Below are 18,695 nucleotides of genomic sequence, written 5' to 3'. Positions count from 1 at the left end.
GCATTGTACAATATCAATAAAATAATTTCAAAATGATAACATATTTTATATGAAAAACAAAGATTCCAAGACTTACCAAGCGGGAAAGCGCCAGTAGACAGGCACAATAAAATAACACACAAACACACACACAAAATTACGAGCTTTTGCAATTGGCGGTTGCTTCGTCAGGAAAGAGGGAAGGAGAAGGAAAGACAAATATGTCTGCTTGTGTCTGTATATGTATGGATGGATATGTGTGTGTGTGTGTGTGTGCGAGTATATACCTATCCTTTTTTCCCCCTAAGGTAAGTCTTTCCACTCCCGGGATTGGGATGGCTCCTTACCCTCTCCCTTAAAACCCACATCCTTTCATCTTTCCTTCTCCTTCCCTCTTTCCTGACAAAGCAACCGCTGGTTGCGAAAGCTCGTAACTTTGTGTGTGTGTTTGTGTGTTATTTTATTGTGCCTGTCTACCGGTGCTTTCCCGCTTGGTAAGTCTTGGAATCTTTGTTTTTAATATATTTTTCCCATGTGGAAGTTTCTTTCTATTTGATAACATATTTTGTTTTATATCATAAAAAACAGTTCTTCATTAACACAGTTCTGAGAGTTCTGGAACCTGTACAGAAAATTGGAATAGAGATCAACATAAACATCATTTCCGCCCTTTCTATTGCTCATGAAAACCACACACAGCAAGTTTTACTACCATACAGTGAGACCTTCGGAGGTGGTGGTCCAGATTACTGTACACCTTGGTACCTATACTACCCTGTAGCACATCCTCTTGCATTGATGCATGCCTGTTTGCATTGTGGCATACTGTCCACAGGTTCATCAAGGCACTGTTGGTCCAGATTGTCCCACTCCTCAATGGCAATTCAGCATAGACCTCTCAGAATGGTTTGTGGGTCACATCATCCATAAACAGTCCTTTTCAATCTACCCCAGGCATGTTCAATAGGGTTCATGTCTGGAGAACATGCTGGACACTTTAGTCGAGCGATGTCACTATCCTGAAGGAAGTCATTCACAGGAAGTGAACGATAGGGGTGTGAATGTCCATGAAGATGAATAGCTTGCCAATAAGCTGTCGATATGGTTGTGCTATTGGTCGGAGGATGGCATTCATGTATGGCACAGCTGTTACGTGCCTCGTGCCTTCCATGACCACTAGCAGTGTACATCGGCCTGACATAATGCCACCCCAAAACAGAAGGGAACCTCGACCTTGCTGCACTCACTGAACAATTTGTCTAAGGCGTTCAGCCTGACTGGGTTGCCTCCAAACGTGTCTCCAATGATTCACTGGTTGAAGGCATATGTGACACTCATAGGTTAAGAGAACGTGATGCCAATCCTGAACGGTCCATTTGGCATGTTGTTGGGTCCATCTGTAATGTGTTGCTTGGTGTCGTGGTTGCAAAGTTGGACCTTGCCTTGGACGTCATGAGTAAAGTTGCACATCATGCAGCCTATTGCGCACAGTTTGAGTCATAACATGATGTCCAGTGGCTGCACAAAAAGTATTATTCAACATAGTGGCATTGCTGTCAGGGTTCCTCCGAGCCATAATCCATAGGTAGTGGTCATCCCCTGCCGTAGTAGCTCTTGGGTGGCCTGAGTGAGGCATGTCATCGACAGTTCTTGTCTCTCTGTATCTCCTCCATGTTCAAACAACATCACTTAGGTGCACTCTGAGATGCCTGTACACTTAACTTGTTGAGAGCCCTTCCTGGCACAAAGTAACAATGTGGACATGATCGAACCACGGTATTTACCGTCTAGGCATTGTTGAACTACAGACAACACAATCCATGTACCTCCTTCCCGGTGGAATGACTGGAACTGATTGGCTGTTGGACCCCTTCCATCTAATAGGCGCTGTTCATGCATGGTTGTTTACATCTTTGGGTGGGTTTAGTGACATCACTGAACAGTCAAAGTGGGACTGTGTCTGTGATACAATATCCACAGTCAACGTCTATCTTCAGGAGTTCTGGGAACTGGGTTGATGCAAAACTTTTTTTTGATGTGTGTGTGAATAGTATGTGAAAAGCATTTGTCCAAAAATTTGATAAGTAGCTGTTTCATGTAATTGATTTAAGAACTATAATAGTGACAAAGTTTCGCAACTCTGGCAACACATTTACACACTACAGTATCTAAGTGAGCATTCAACACTAACAGTATTCCATTTAGCATTGCATTTATGGACAAAGTTCTGCAGACTATAGTTAGAGGAGTGTGTAAAGAAATGGAATGCTGTTTCTTTCTGTGGGTTCCTTGTAAGCTTGTGTAGTATGTCTTTTATTGTTTTATTGTTTTATTGTCTGAGTAGGTTGCAAACTGACATATGTAAAAATATAAACACTTTTCTTAGGGGATGGATTTTTTAATGTATTACTACACAGCCCCAGAAACTGCAACAAATGTGAGTACAGAAAGTATCTGTCCAACAACAAAATACATGTTAATGAGATCACTGCCTGTGTTCAATGTCAACATGAAATATCCTCTCACAGACGGCAGGTGGCAATACTAGCAATGGAGGGTATATAAAACGTGTTGGGGTGTGTGGAGAACAGTGCAGTCGTTGTCGTAATGCAGGAATGGAGTCATTTATAGGACATGCAAATGGATGCAATCATTGGATTTCAGGCCAAAGAGGAAGCATTTCCAAAATAATAAGGTTTTTAAATTGTTTGCATGCTGCAATGGTTATAAGTTCACTGTGCATGTGAAAATGGAGCTATCCAAACATTCACTGTGGCAACTGAGGTGCAGCATGGGGCAAAGGTGGCATTTATCCTTGAGAACCATGTCTACCCAATCATGCAATTTGTTTTTCTTCAGCATGTTGGCATCTATCAGCCAGGCAATCAATTGTCTGTGGAACCACCTCGAATCACACTGTTTGTGTCATGGATTCTCAACCGGGAAACCTATCACACTGGCCACGGCAATGATGAAGTCCACATGACTTCACATCCCTGTCAGTACCTTCCTTCAGTATCTTCCTGCTTGTCTTGCACAAAAGGTGGTTGTTTATGCATGCAACAGGTGGTCACATTAATGTGAACAGACAGTCTAATATGTGTAGATGACATGCAAACCAGACAATCTCAGTTAAGTTCAATGTACATTGTATTTATCAGGCACCTATCACAAAAAGATGGCATTACTGTAGTTGGTCATTATTAATTATAGTTTGTCAATAGTTTTGAGTTTATTTTGTAATAAATTACGCTCTTTTACATCCAGTCCTCCCCTGGTCAGATCCAGGGTATTTTCTACTTTTCTCACATTCTTTCGCTACAGTATATAACCCTACCATATTGCATGCCTGTAGTAGAGTAGGCAAGCAATCTAATTGTTCATTACATCATTTGACGGTCGTGAAATTAGACTTTGAGTCTATTAAGATTTGCAGCTCTACTATCTTTGATGGGAATAAATGAAGTAAAATTCCTTTGCGAGCAATTCATGCACTGTATGCATTTACTGATCGGCAAATCAAAACTGTACAGGACACTAAAGATAGTCGTTATATTAAATAATGAATGACTTTCTCAGCCATACTAGCAGTAAATTCTATTTCCTCATTCACTCAACATGTCCAATACATCACATCCAGAAGGAATACCTCCATGAATGTGGAAAGATCCCATACAAAGATAAACAAACCACAAAGAAGTCATAGGATCTTAATCCAGATACTGCTTTAACAGCTTTAATATTAAAATAAAGAATGATCATAAATTTTTTACGTTCATAATTCTTTGCTCCAAAATTTAGTCTTATGACATGGTGTTAGCTTAATGTGTCACAAAAATGTCATATTAGTTTCACTGTTGGCAATCCTGGTTTCTGTCTGTGAGAGGTGGGCAAGCTAAGTCCAGTATTGCTTACTGCACCAATGGAGGTGATGTGTGATGAGCAATATGTGGCTTTGAAATTCTGCTTTCATATCGACAAATCTTCCATTGAGACATATGGACTGCTACAGGAAGCCTATGGGGAGACTGTTCTTCCCTACAGCTCAGCCCAAATATAGTTTAAATTGTTTAAAGCAGTGACACAGTCAAATCCAAGAGAAGATGTTCCTGCTCTCCACCTTCTGCTCTTACAAAGGGAAACATCAACACTGCTTATGTCATTGTGAGAGAAGGTCAACAAACAACCTTACAATCAATTTCTCAAACAATGAAAATTTCATTGTGTACCACCAACAAGTTGAGAGAAAAATTAAACATAAGACATGTTTGTACACTGTGAGCTCCAAAATGGCTGATTCCCAAACAAACAAGTCTATGTATATTTGAAGTTGACGCTAGAGGAAGATCCGGAGTTTCTTTCAAAGAAAATCTATGCTCATGAAACTTGGCTACTTCATTATGATCCTGTGAGCAAACATGTAATCTCCTTCATCACCAATACACCTAAGAAAACAAAAGTGATTGCTTTTGCTGCAATTTGCTCATCTCATTTTTTAATTTTCACAGAATGGTTTATCAGCATGTTGTGTCTGCACATACATCAATAATTCAACAGTGATCCCCCAAAAACTTTGCAAGTCCATATCGGATAGAAAAGATCACATATCCGTAAAATAGGCTGAATCTGGATGCTGCACCATGATAGTGTACAGCTGCATATTGCAAATGCTGATACTAATTATCTTGCAAAAGTCAATGTGATTCTCAAATTTTGCCATATGTGGCTTCTTTCTATTCTCTGACCTAAAGAGTAGCAGCTGCGGCAGGTTTTTTCTATCATCAGAAGCAGTAGCGAAGACTGCATAGACTATTTTGAAGGACCTTTCAAAAAAATGGTTTCCAGCAAGTCTTTTCAGACTGGCAGAAATGCAAGTGCATTGCATCCAGAGGAGATTGTTTTGAGAAATACCATCAAAATTATGATGATAAGAAAAGGTATGTTGTCAAGGAAAATTATGATCATTCTCTATTGAACATTCCACATATCTATGCTTAAGTTAGCTAAATTTAACCTGGTAAATTGGGAAGAAAGCTGCTACTTTGAGATTAGCTGTTGTTTAACATCATTACTTCATTACTTCACTACTCTGGTACTTTTCAAAGAAAGCAGTTACCTACATCTGTAAATAGAGAGGCCAGTTAACAACACACTACTCTTATGCAGCTCTACAATAAGCTCTACAAGTTGCCATGTAGCTATCAAAAATTATCAGTCCTGCAGAAGGAATGGCTAGTGAGGCATACTTGTAATTTTCTTCTGAGTTTGGTGGGATTTCAAATGTTAGGCTTCATTTTAGGTGGAAGCATGTTATTCGTCCAGAGATCATGTGATTACAATATGGGATTTTCCATCCTATTACAATGAAATATGAATAGTATCAGCTGAAATATACAGACACATACATAGAAGGTTTTTCTCCTATACGTCATCAGGCACACTTTGTCTGGTATTTCAGCAGATATTTACAATTCTGTTGTGCAGCAAAGTGAGGGGACATCCCTATGGGAACTTGAGGACAGGTGATGGGCACCTACTCTGGGCGACATTTATGTTGTTCAGGGAAATGTCATAATCCACGTGCCAGGGATCTAAAATTTTATGGGGGCTGTATAATAAAGTGGCAGAAAAGGGCCACAACACTATGTTGGCATGGGTATATAAACTTTCAGGTTCATTTTAATTACAGAACAGAGTCAAAATTGCCACCTCATCAAGAAATTGGCATAATTTTGTAATGAAAAATGTGACAAACAAAATAATCAAAGATATTCAGTATGGTAAGAAACAGTCTGGAAAGCTTGTAAGGATGCTGTGGGGTAAGTTGTGCTGAGAAATAATTTTTAAGAAAAAATTCGATGAACTGCATCATTTCTGAGCTAATTACCATTGAAGTTGGCCAATCAGGCCACTGCATGAACAACTTCAAGCAGCCCAACAGAGACAGGGTTGCCAAACATATTCTTCATTTGGTTTCCTAAAACTGAACAAGAGAGTGATACAATAATTACACGTCAGTAAGGATCGAGTCCAAGGCAAGGGCTGAGCAGTCTTGTATACTATCAGCTACGGTCTGAGAATAATGACATTAGTTAAATCTGTTGGCCCGCTCCAATTTGCTCATGCAATTGCCTCATTGGCTAACTTCAGTGCTAATTAACTTGGAAACAGCACAGCATATCAAACTTTTTGTTAACAGTTATTTCTCAGGACAACCTACACTTCAACATCCTTCTATGCTTTTCAGACCGTTTCTGACCACCCTGTACACTGGTTGCTGAAGTCACAATATTTCCCATTAGGCTTATCACTGTTAAATCTGGAGTTCCATAGGGTTACTGATTATTATTGCTAGAAATATATGAGAATTCTGTGGCAAATAAAAAGCCTGTATCCAGTTTCTGACAGGGGGCAAGTGTCACCTCCTGCTGCCCCCTCTTCCCCCCCCCCCCCCCCCCCCGCACCCCCCTCCCCCTTACTCCACCCCAATCCCTTGTGGATGCCCATGAGCCCAGGTCATGTAGAGAATTATGTGTTTCTGGGCTGGTATGTTCACAACTAGCTGTGTTCACTATGGTGCCCTATGGAAGTGTGCCAGGGTTTGTGGAGCATGTGTATGAAAGCAGGCATCACAGATCATCACCACCTCTTGTAGGTAGTTGTGCACATGTACACCATATGCATCGATCAGCAGTGTCACCACATGGAGCATCTTCAGCACAAAAAACAGGTCAGAGTTCATGACTGTAATGTGTAACTGGACCATTTAGAATCATATAGCTATCACATCAGGTCCAATGACCATTCTTGGTTAAGTAATTTCATTTGATTTTCTGTTCCCTGGTCATTTATTTTGATAACTGTCATTTTTATGTTCATGTGACGAATCATATAGCTATCCCATCAGGTCCAGTGACCATTCTCTGTGTAGTGATTTCATTTGATTTTCTGTTTCCTGGTCATTTATTTTGATAACTGTCATTTTTACGTTCATGTGACTATTTGAAGGAGGAACTACAACATGATCTTCCTCAGTGAAACAGCTTTGACAAAAAATAAGAAAGTTTAGTGTTGCAGCCTTCTCTGTATCATCCTACAGTTAGGTGGTTATATGGGCCCACAGTTTCTGAAGAGGTGTCTTTCATCCAGCTACTGATTTGATACAAAACTAAAACTTCTTAGGAGTTCCTATCAGATGGGTAGCTAGAATTTTACCTTTGAATTCATTGAAAGCATCATGTGTGGCTCCTCTAATGCTGTGTTCATGTTTTGTTTACCTATAAAGCTCTGGCTACGTTTAAATTTGCAGTGAAGCCCTGTTTGCTTTTGGAGTAGCTCTCTAATTGGCTCTTGAACCACAGTGAGTCAATCCCATCTCTCGCAACTTCACTTGGCACATGCCTGTCTGAGATTAGTATTTTCAGTCTACTGTGGTGGTAAATGAAAAATAACAAATGTATTTAGCCTTGTTTTATTTTTTATTTTTATTTTTTTTACACACATAGTATTCACTGTTAAGCTTACTTGAGTACAGTATATACAACAATATGTTGAGTACCCACCAAACTTCTTTATGTAGGATTAATGTATGGTAATCAATCATTTTACTCCACAGTCTGTTTTCTGTATACACTATTTCTAAATTATGTTCTGTGTTCATTATTTCATTTGCAGTTTCAGTGCTCCCACCGCTAGATTCATAGAATATCTTCACAATTCTAACGGTTTGTAAAGTGTCATTCACAGTAAGAATAGGCACTGTATTTCTTTCTTTTTCCTCTTCTTCATCCTCAACCTTGCTCACTTCATGGTCACTTTGGTCCTGATTCTTCACTTCATTTGCAATTTTGTCTTCAGTTCATGCTTCAGTTGTAATAAGGTCATCATCTAGTCACACTGGTTGAGAATATCACAGTTGGTTCTAGCAGCAATGCAGATACTGGCTGATTTTCAGTGTCACTCACTGTTTCCTATGTTTTTGTGTCATTAATTCCTTAAGTTGTGATCCCTGCATGATGGAAACAGTTCTTGATGGTTTGGGTTGTGACCCACCTCCAGTCTTTGGTAATGCAACTGATTGCTTCCATCACTGTATTAGAATAATCTTGCTTTTTCTCTATGCATTCTATCATTTTCAGTAATATGAGCTTATGATAGTAGCATTCCAGATTCCTGATTACTCCTTGGTCCATGTGCTGCAATAAGCTTGTCATATTTGCAGGAAGAAAAAAAAGATTAATATTCCCCAGATTAGAGAGTGCAGGATGTACTGGGCAGTTGTCAACAAGAACTAATAACATTCTTCTCTATCTTATTTCAGCTTAAGAGAGTTCAGAGGTCTTCCAAGGACTTCTTATTAGCATTGTAGTGCACTGGTGAATTTTTTACGTGTCTAAAACTCCTATATTTTTTGATTTATTGTTGTAAGTTTTTACTGTGCAGTGAGTATTGACACATGGTGGTTGTATTAAAATACACACATTGTAACTATTGATAAATATAATACAGAAAACACACACATACAATACACAGAATGGCACTACTGTCACACTACATTCTTCTCACAGAGATGTTTTTCTGTGCCCTATTTGAATTGCATTAAGGAAGCACATAAAGAGTAGAAAAGCATACACTATAAACCCTTGGCTTCCAAGTGCTCTGGAAATGGTGCTGAATTCAAATGATGGTCACCGCATGAAGTAAATCTAATTACAACATTTCCCCTCAGTGGGTATCGTAAGAGAATAACTTATCATTTTCTCATTGTGAACGTACGTTATGAAACATAATAAAACAAATGAGACAACATTTAATGGGTAGGTAGTTCATCATGAAATAATACTTATTTTAATCCTAATATGTCTCTGAATCTCTCAGTTTTAATAGTGCTAAGACCTTTAGTTAAAAAATCTGCAGCATTGTCATCATTTGACACATACTTAAACTTAAAAACAAATATCATTCTTGCTGGTACACCCTTTTTGTTGGTACTGTCAATGGTACCTGTTTTGTCAGCTCTGGCCTGCAGGGGTAGTCTAGCAAATTCAGAACACTTGATTTCATGTAAAAGATCTACAGACCACTCCACCCCCTTACACTTATTCAATGCAATCAGCTTCTAGTGCAATTGCCTACAATGGATAGCCTTTTACTCTTCCAGCTGATTGTTGCCCCAGCTAACAAAACTATGTACTGTGTTACAGATTTAATATGACCTGGACCATTTGCCAGTTAGTATCACTGAATGCACTAGGATCAGAACAACTGGCATTGAAACATAAGCTCAAATATTTAGTTTGCTGCAAGTGACAAAACACCATTTTCACTCTGGTCCAATGAGAAACACTTGATTTAGAGTTGAACCAACGCAGCCTTCCTGCAATAAAGGCAATATCAGTTTGAGTACATGTGGATATATACAACAAACAACCCACTACCTTTTGGTACAATTTTTGTTCAAATGGCTTACCATTTTCTTCTTCACCAAAATGGTTGTCATTACATGATGTAGCTATGCCCTGGCAGTCATGCATTGTAATCTCTTGCATTTCCTGGTGAATGTAACTAGTTTGGTGTAATTTCACTTGCCCTTGGGACTGTTCAGTCTCAAATCCTAAAATAAACATCTTATCCATTTATTTAATGCTAATGTGAGATTTCAAAACATTTTCAAATTTTTCAATCCTCTCTTCCTCACCTGTTACAATAACACCATCAACACGAACATAAACTTTCTAATTTACTTAGCTTGTCATGTTGAGTTGGCTCCTGTTCTTCTTGTCTAGGATCTGCTTCTTGCAACTGTTTTACAAAAATCTGACATCAGGTACTCACAGTAGATTTGAACTAAATAAATTTGAAGATTGTTATTGCAGCATTTTTCTTATGTCAGTATATTTTCTCACATTTTAGTACCTGACATAGTATTCTGATTTTTCACATTAATAAAGCTGAAATTATATTATTTGCACAAAAAGACAAAAATACATCTGATCACATCAGAGGCAAGATTATGATTCTCACACTCACCAAATGGTTTACAATTTTTCTTAACAAGTGAATTTCTACTAGTTTTCATTACATTATTAACTTTGATTATTATTTCATAAATGAATCCAGACATAAATATAGTAAACAATACAGGGTTACATAATTAATAATAGACATTTTAGTGTGTCAATGATCAGTAATTTCAAATGTTTCTAAAAAAATAATTTTATCTGTTCATTCAGAACTAGTACTTATTGACTATAGAATTGAAACTAAAATATTTTACAAAGTAATACCTTTTCATAAATTTTAGCTTGAAATATAGCATACTGTGTATAACATTATATGAAAATTTTCAGAAAAGTAACTGACATAATATTGACATATCCAAAATTTCAAAAATAAGTCTGGTATCAGCAAATCCCGTCAAGGAAAAATAATGCTAGAGGAGGATGTCCTATTACAACCCCAATGACCAAATGATTAGAGAAGAATACGCAAGGATCCTTTTCACATTGTTCCAAATCTAACTTTTCATCACAGCACCAACTCTTATTCAATAGGCACATTTTCTTTCCCATACTAGACAATTTTGGTTGCTCCATGAAAATGTTGCCTTTTATGGGGCTATTAAGATAAGCAGTTTCTACATCAATGTGATTGATTTTCCATCCCCTAAGTACTGCAATTGCGAGCACAATCCTCAAACAACTTTGTCCCATGTTGAACTGTACCTTTCCCAGTAATGTATTCCAAACATCTGGCTATAACCTAGAGCTACTATCCTTGCTTTAAATTTTGTAATCTTACCTTTTTCTGTTTCTCTTTGTTGTAAACACCCACTTACTTCCTATAACATAATCAGGTTTTGATCTATTGACAACTTTTCATGTATTGTAGTATTTTAGGCTACTCATCTCTGACTCCACTTGACCCTGTGAACTGAGACTAAAGCCTCTTCTACTGATGTTGGATCAGATAGATTCACTTGACAAATGGTAGCAAAAGAATGTGCAAAGAGACACTAACCTCACTTCTTCAGCTCCACCATATATGAAGACAATCATAACCCTACTTCACTTTTGCACTAGAAATTTCATTTTCCATCATGCTATCTCACTAATCACACACATCACTATCTCCACTGCTGGTAACTACACTGCCTTTGGTATCATATCTGTCTTTTTCTCCAACCCTGGATTGCCTCCTGACTCTTTGAACAGCTGTTGATATGAGTGCATTGTCTGCTACTGGTGCTGCACTCCTTGGTGATGTGTTGTCACCATCTGTTGACTGACCAGGAAAGCTCAACCACACCATTTGTTACTGTCTGCTATCACATTATAGGTGTGTTGGTCAGCTGTTGCCATCTGCTTCATGATTGTTTACTGTAGCTGCAGAGGGAATACTCTCTCATCAAAGATGACATCTCTTCACAAAAGGATTTTTCTTTATCCAAGGCTCTACAGAGGATATCCTTTCAGTCCTGCTTTTACTCCCAGATAAACTCATTCTTTTATCTGTTCCCCAAGTTTGTCATACTGTTAGTGTGCCTGTCCAGGATCTGCAGCCAACCACTTTGACCATTTTCAAGTCCTCTTTAATGATTCTTTCTGCTTCCAGACTTCATACAGGATTTTTCATCAAGGGATCTTGTTGGGCAGCCATTTTGGATATAGCATGCCAAAATCAAAGCTTCTCACCAAAAGTTGTTGGGCAAACCACCTCGGAGTATTAGACACCTCACAATGGACATAAGTGTTGCATTCAGGTGCTCTGCTTTTCTGTTGGATGTGGTGGAGTAAACTGTGTTTTTCTGGTGTAACATGCTCTCTTTCTTGAACAACTGTTCAAATGTGCTACTGATGTTCTCATTTTCATTGTCTGACTGAAACTTTTCTCCCTGTCTCACACTCTGCACATCCCATAAACCCCACAAACAAGTCGAATACAACACTTTTTTACTTAAGTACTTTCACTACTGAATATCTTGAGTGATCATCCAGCTAAATAGCATAGTAATGTGCTCAACATAAGGAGGTCTCTCTTATGTAGCCCACATCACTATGTACCACTTCTAGAACATTTTCAGTAGTAGTTTAGCTTGGTTTGAAAGGCTGTCTTCTTATTCTTCCTTGTATATATATATACTTCACATTTTTCTGTATACTTTGTGACTCCACATACTTATGTGTGTCCAAGTCTTTGGTGCCACAAAATTTCTGCCTGTCTGGCTGTTGCTTCATTTTCCACTGGTTGATATGTTTTGTCATTTTGGGGCATCACTGTATTTTTATTCACTTTGTGATATTCATATTCCACTAAATAGACATCACTGCCTGATGATCTTTCTCAGAACAATCCCTTCTCATGGATAGACACACTGTTTTTTAATTAATGAACCTTCCTTTCTTGTTCATTTGTATAACAGACAACAAGTTGCTATCCAGTTCTTTCACCAGAAGCACTTCTGTTAGTTGGATTGATTTATCCCCACATGACTTTGCTGCTTTAATGACAACACTCGCATCACCAGTCATTTTAGTAACTTTCCCATTAGCCAGTTTCACTTCTTCAAAGTTGCCCATCTCTAAGTCCTTTGGTATCTTCTGGTGTCTGGTCATATTATGTGATGCTGCTGCATCCAGATCCCACACTTTTCCTTCAGCACCTCCTCCACTTTTGGTCACTGTAACAGCCACTATTTTATCTCCTTTAGCACTTGAACTTAAGTCTTCACTGTTTGGACAATACTTGGCTCTGTTGAGATTGCACTCATTTGCCCTGTATGCTGATTTCTTGGGAGCATTCTGCTTGCTTGCTGCAGCCATTCCTTATTTTCCATGAAAATGTGAGCACTCCATGACAATGGGATCTGCTTCATCATAGCAGAAACATAATCTGTTTTTACTAGCTGTGTTATTCTCATCTTCTTGGTTTTATTTATGATTTTTATAGTGGCTCCGGCCAAACTTGTGTTGATTATGACCCCCACCATGTGCAACATAAGCCTCGGCTTCTTCTCGGCTCTTAGTGGACTTTGAATCTGGCTCTAGTTGCTTCTCTTCTAATTATAGTCTGTTGATGACGAGGTCTGTGGTCATTCTGCCTTTGTCTCTTTGAAAACCTCTAATGAGGCATTCATACTTCTCCAGAGGCAGCCCTAGAAGCATGAAGACTGCAACTGTTTTGTCATCAAAGGTAAAGCCCCCCTGTTTCACTGATCTATTGGCAGCCAGTATCTTTGTTACATAGTCATCCATAGTCACATTTTCTTCTTTCTTCATATTTACTAAGTCCCTCATCTTGGACATAATGTTAAGAAGCCCACTGTTGATGTAAATTTTATCCAATTTCTCCCACTCTTCCTTCACTAGTTTTAGAGTGCTAATCATCTGAAGGTAACAGTCTTCAACCAGCATTAGAATGATGGACAAGGCCTTCCAATTTTTCTTCATTTTCTCCATGTCTAACTGATCATAATGTGTTCCAAATCCAGGTTCTATGGCATCCCATGCATCACAAAGTTTTATCAGTGAAATAACATTAAATTATCATGCAAAATAGTTATTGCTGCACAGGCAATCAATCTTCATAGGTGGTTCCATCATTCTGAATTGTTTCACTCATCACCAGCTAAGGTAGAACATCAGATATGTCATCTTCATCAGTTCTTGTACCTCAGTTTATTTTTTGTCAAACTTAAACATGCTCACCGCAGCTGTCAACTGGGGCCATAACCTGTTGTAATTTTTATAAGTGCAGCAACTACTGATACATAGAAGTGGGTTGGCTGTTTAATTAAAATGCACACATCATCACTGTTGATAAATGTATTGCAGAAAACACACACATGGCACTACTCTCGCACTCCACTCTTCTCAAAGAGCTGTTTTTTCATGTCCTACTTGAAATACATTAAGGAAGCACATACAGAGAAGAGAAGCATACACTAGAAACCCTTTACTTCTGAGTGCTTTGGAAACAGCACTGAATTTGAATGATGATGACCATGTTAAGTAAACCTGATTACAACATTTGAATATCATGAACAATTTTTTCTTCTCAGTTCCACCTGCATTAGCATATACCAGAACCAGTTTCTTTTTCTTTAGATAACTTGCCATCAACACATTTTTAGCTCTGGAATTTCAGTGTTTTGTCAGGTGTCAATTTAAAGAAAATGCCAATCTTGCCTCTATTAAAGATGTCACACTCTGCATATCCTTCATGAATTGTAGGCCATACAGTAGTGAGCCATTGTTGGATTTATTCAGTATTCACACCTTTGGGCTTCACCACTCACTTTTCCATAAGTAATGCAGCGATGTTGGTTAAATATGTCAATCCACACAAATTCCTCATGTTTTAATTTCTTGACAAATTCTTCTGCTTGGACCATAAGGAGAGGTCCACTAATGGGTACAGTAATGCTTCTCTGCTCGTTAAACCACTTAAGCAGCATTCATCCCTACTGCTCCATTCAGCTTTTTGTAACCACTTAATTTTAGATCTATTTTGTTTAAACACAGTGACAATTTTATCCTTGTTTTTCCAGCCATTTGAACTGTGGAATTTACAAGGCCAAACTGGTGACACATGTCAACCTTTTCAACTCCATTCTTGATTTCATGAATGAATTTCACTTTTCTTTCAGTGTTAAAACTTTTCTTTTAGTGACCATACTGTTCTACAAAGCATGCCCTGCATAACAAAAGTACTTCACGTGTACTGTTGATGAGTTCTGTGATTATCACCACTACTGTAGTATGAATGCACAAGGGTAACAATGAGGTGAGGAGTCTATACTACACTTGTTCTTGATAGAAGGGCAGGGAGAAGAATATTCCAAGTTGTTATATTACAACAAAAAGATTTCAATTTACAGTACATTGATTCTTGGAAAATGTTGTAGCTAACAGCGACTGAAAATGGCATTATATGTAGGGTACATGCATGTACATTTGTCATATTAAACAAGAATGAGAAGTATGTCTCCTATGAGGAATATGGTTGTACCACAGAAATCACAACATTATAACTGATTTGTTGTTGTAACTGATGTATCTATAAGAAAGTTCAACTAAACAGCTACATCTACATCCTCACTGCAACATAACAACATCTAACTTTAATAGTATCTGTGTTTCTTGGTGTTTCAGTTCCAAAGAAAGCGTGTCTAAAGACAATATTATGAAAAGGATAGTTTTTACTCACCATATGTAGTGAATATGTTGAGTCAGAGAAAAATACAACAAAAGACTGCTAAACAAGTAAGCTTTTGGCCAAAAGTCCTTCTTCTGAATTAGACTACATACACATACGCATTCAGGCAAATGAAATTCACACAAACATGACCACTGTGTCTGGCTGCTGAAGCCAGATTGCAAGCAACTGTGCATGCCGGGAGAAGTAGTCTGGGTAGTGGGGGTAAACGGGGCTGGAGTGCGGTGGGAAAGGGAAGGAGGGTGGGGTGGGTTATGGTAAAGTGCTGTTTGTGGGAGAATACAGGAATGCAGCAGAGTGCGGAGAGGGGGGGAGGGGGGGGGGGGGAAGAGAACTAAAAAGACTGTAGGAGTGTTGGTAGAGTAGAAGGCTATGTACAGCTGGAATAGGAAAAGAGAAAGGCATTATGTGGGTGAAGGACAGTGACTACCAGAGGTTGAGGCCAGAATGGTTACACAAACATAGGATATATTGCAGGGAGAGTACTCATTTGCTGAATTCAGAGGAGATGGTGTTGTTAGGAAGGGTCCAGATGACACAGGCTGTGAAGCAGTCATTGAAAAGAAGAACATTGTGTTGGGCAGCATGCTTAGCAACTTGGTGGTCCAGCTGTTTCTTGGCCACAATTTGTCGGTGCGAACACACACCTTGTTGGTTGTCATGCTCATGTAGAATGCAGCATGGTAGTTCCAACTTAGCTTGTAGATCACATAACTGGTTTCATAGGTAGTCCTGCCTCTGATTGGATAGATGATAGTGGTGACCAGACTGGAGTAGATGGTGATAGGAGGATGTATGTGACAGATCTTGCATCTAGGTCTATCACAGGAACATGAACAATGAGGCAAGGGGTTAGGAACAGATGTTGTGTAGGGATGTACAAGCATATTTGGTGGACAGTGCAATACCACTGCAGGAGGGGTGCAGAATATAGTGGGTCAGACATTCTTTGCTTCAAGGCACAAAGAGAGGTAGTCAAAACTCTGGAGGAGAATGTGATTTAGTTGCCTCTGTCCTGGCTGGTACTCAGTTATGAGGGGACTTTGGGGGATGGCGGGTGACTGGAGAGATAAAGCAGTGCGTGGGAGATCTGTTTCTGTTCAAGATTTGGAGTGTAATTATGATCTGTGAAGGCCTCAGTGACACTGTTGATATATTTCGAGAGGGACTGCTCATTACTACAGCTGTGATGGCCACTGGTGGGAAGGCTGTATGGAAGGGACTTCTTGATATAGAATGGGTGGCAACTGTCAAAGTATTCCTAGTGGTTGGGGTTGGTTGGCTGGTGGTTGGGGTTGGTGGGCTGATGATTGGGATGTCCTGTGTGGTTGGGTTTGTACACTTCAGGATGCATGTAGAAGGTAGGAGTATGGAGAGAGGTAGGAGTGGAAAGATAAATAGACTCTGGGGAGCAAATCTGGGATGGGCCTAAGGATTTGAGGAGAGACTGGAGATCTTGTTGGATTTCTGGAATGGGGTTGCTGTGGCAAGGTTTGTATGTGGAAAAGTCAGATGACAGCTGGTGGAATCCTTCTGCCAGATAAACCCTGCTGTGCAAAACAACAGTGGTGAAGCCTTTGGCAACTGGTAGGATTATAAGTTAAGGTTCAGTTTGTAGGTGGAAGATTGCAGTTATTTCTGCAATTGTAAGGTTAGCTTGCATATTGAGGGATTTGGGGAATGATGGTAAGGCAAGGTTGAAGGGTAAGAAATTTTGGAAAGTTAATGAGGGTGATATGGAGGATATGAGGGTGGATCACATTTGGATGGAGAAGTGAACTGAGTCAGGCATGGTTCAGCATTGGTCTTTGGTTGAGTCTGGCCAGTAGAGGTGGTGCCAAAAAGTGTCTTAGGAATGGAAGAAGAAGAGAAGATCTTTAACAAGTCCAGTGTGTTTGAATTTGGTAATGGGGTAACAAGTAAGCCCTTCGGATAGTACTGATACTTCTGTGGGACTAAGGCCTTTGGAGGAAAGAGTTGTGATTGTGTTTCAGGTCTGTTTAGCTTATAAATTCTATATGGTAATGGGAGAGAGTGTCTGAGTGTGAGTGATTGTAGTAGGTCTGGAAGGTAGGACTTCTCAGCTATGAGGGAATGTGGGGGAGTTTGGCAGATATTGTAGAGGTGGTGGATAGCAGTAGTCGAAGGTGGGAGTAGGAAGTGAATAGGTTGCAAATTTTTTGAGGTGACATTGTGCATGCTGCTCTAGTTCCTGGAGGGCAAGAGTTTCAGTGTGTGAAATGAGGTCCAGGAATTTTGGACTGTACTGCAGGTGAATTTTATGGATAGAAAGGAGATATTGTTAGGAGGTTTGTGCCTGATTAATATGGTTTTGCAGGGCTGTATTGGTGAGAGTTAATGACTGACAGAATCTGAACAGATGGTGGTCACAGTGGAAGGAACGTTTGGAGCCAGAGAGGGGTAATTTTTTGGTAAGACCATTTGGGGGGTTCCATGAGCCAAACAACAGGCAGGAATAGTATGCATGATATGGAAACTTTTCTATATTGGTGCAGATGGAGGAAGCAAGGATCCATGATAGTCATAAAAATGTGTATAATACGTAAATAACATATAAATATGTGTGAACAAATTCACAAAAAATATGTGGAAAAAATCACAAAATGGAGTGGGATGGATGAAGTATGAAGAAACAAGATGAAACCTGAGGGAATAGTACAATAGCAAAATGCAAAAACGAACTGAAAGTGATGTGAAAACACAATAACAATAAAATTAAAAATAAATGACAAGATTATAATGTGGGCTGTGGGTTGGCAGGTGGATGCAGAAGGGGGACAGCAAATGTGAGTAGATTAGGTGAGGTTAGTGGGTGTAATCTGCAATAAGAAAGGAAAAAGAATGATGGGTATGGGGGAGGGATTGGTAGTAGGCCTGTTGATGAAATATAGACATACTGATATTTTTCTGAAATATATCATTATACATGAGCAATAATTTTCTGAGTGATTTAATGAAATATCAATATCAAAGCACAATCCAATATTTCTATTTTATGTTATATTTTTTCACTGTTTTCAATAAATATTTGAAATTCTACTTTTGGAATTGTATTACAACATAATTTTACTTTAAATGTGTGAAGGAGTCTTACAACTTTTTGAGCTTTCATTACATCCAGTCTTTCTCTTTGACTGTGTGAAGCAAGTATAGATGGCACAAAGAAGAAGTCAGATAGCACTGGGGGATGCCAATGTGAATGGGATAACAAGATGTTCGATGTGAAGTAATAGCTCACCAGTTTCATTGGGGGAATGATGGTGAGGTGAGGTTTGAGGTTAACAAATTCTGGGAAGTTAACAGGAGATGATTTGGGGTAATGGAGATGGACTACAGTTTGATGGAGGAGTGAACTGGGCCAGGAAGGATTCAGCATTGGTGTTTGGTTGAGTCCACTTGATAGGGTTGTTCCTAACATATTTACCACTTAATCGTGCATTTTTGTGATTCTTTTTCAAAATTTTTGTTTTCAGATTTAA

At 39.0% G+C, this 18,695-nt stretch overlaps 1 protein-coding gene across 1 annotated transcript in view; it reads left to right on the top strand.

Moving 5' to 3' along the window:
- LOC126281975 (sorbitol dehydrogenase-like) overlaps window positions 1-18,695 on the top strand; it is a 104,574-nt gene that overhangs the window by 7,771 nt on the left and 78,108 nt on the right. The window lies entirely within an intron of this gene.

Source organism: Schistocerca gregaria, chromosome 7, assembly GCF_023897955.1.
Source record: "Schistocerca gregaria isolate iqSchGreg1 chromosome 7, iqSchGreg1.2, whole genome shotgun sequence".
Classification (NCBI taxonomy): domain Eukaryota; kingdom Metazoa; phylum Arthropoda; class Insecta; order Orthoptera; family Acrididae; genus Schistocerca; species Schistocerca gregaria.
The sequence above is the reverse complement of the archived record's forward strand: the minus strand, read 5'-3'. Positions and strand labels throughout refer to the sequence as shown.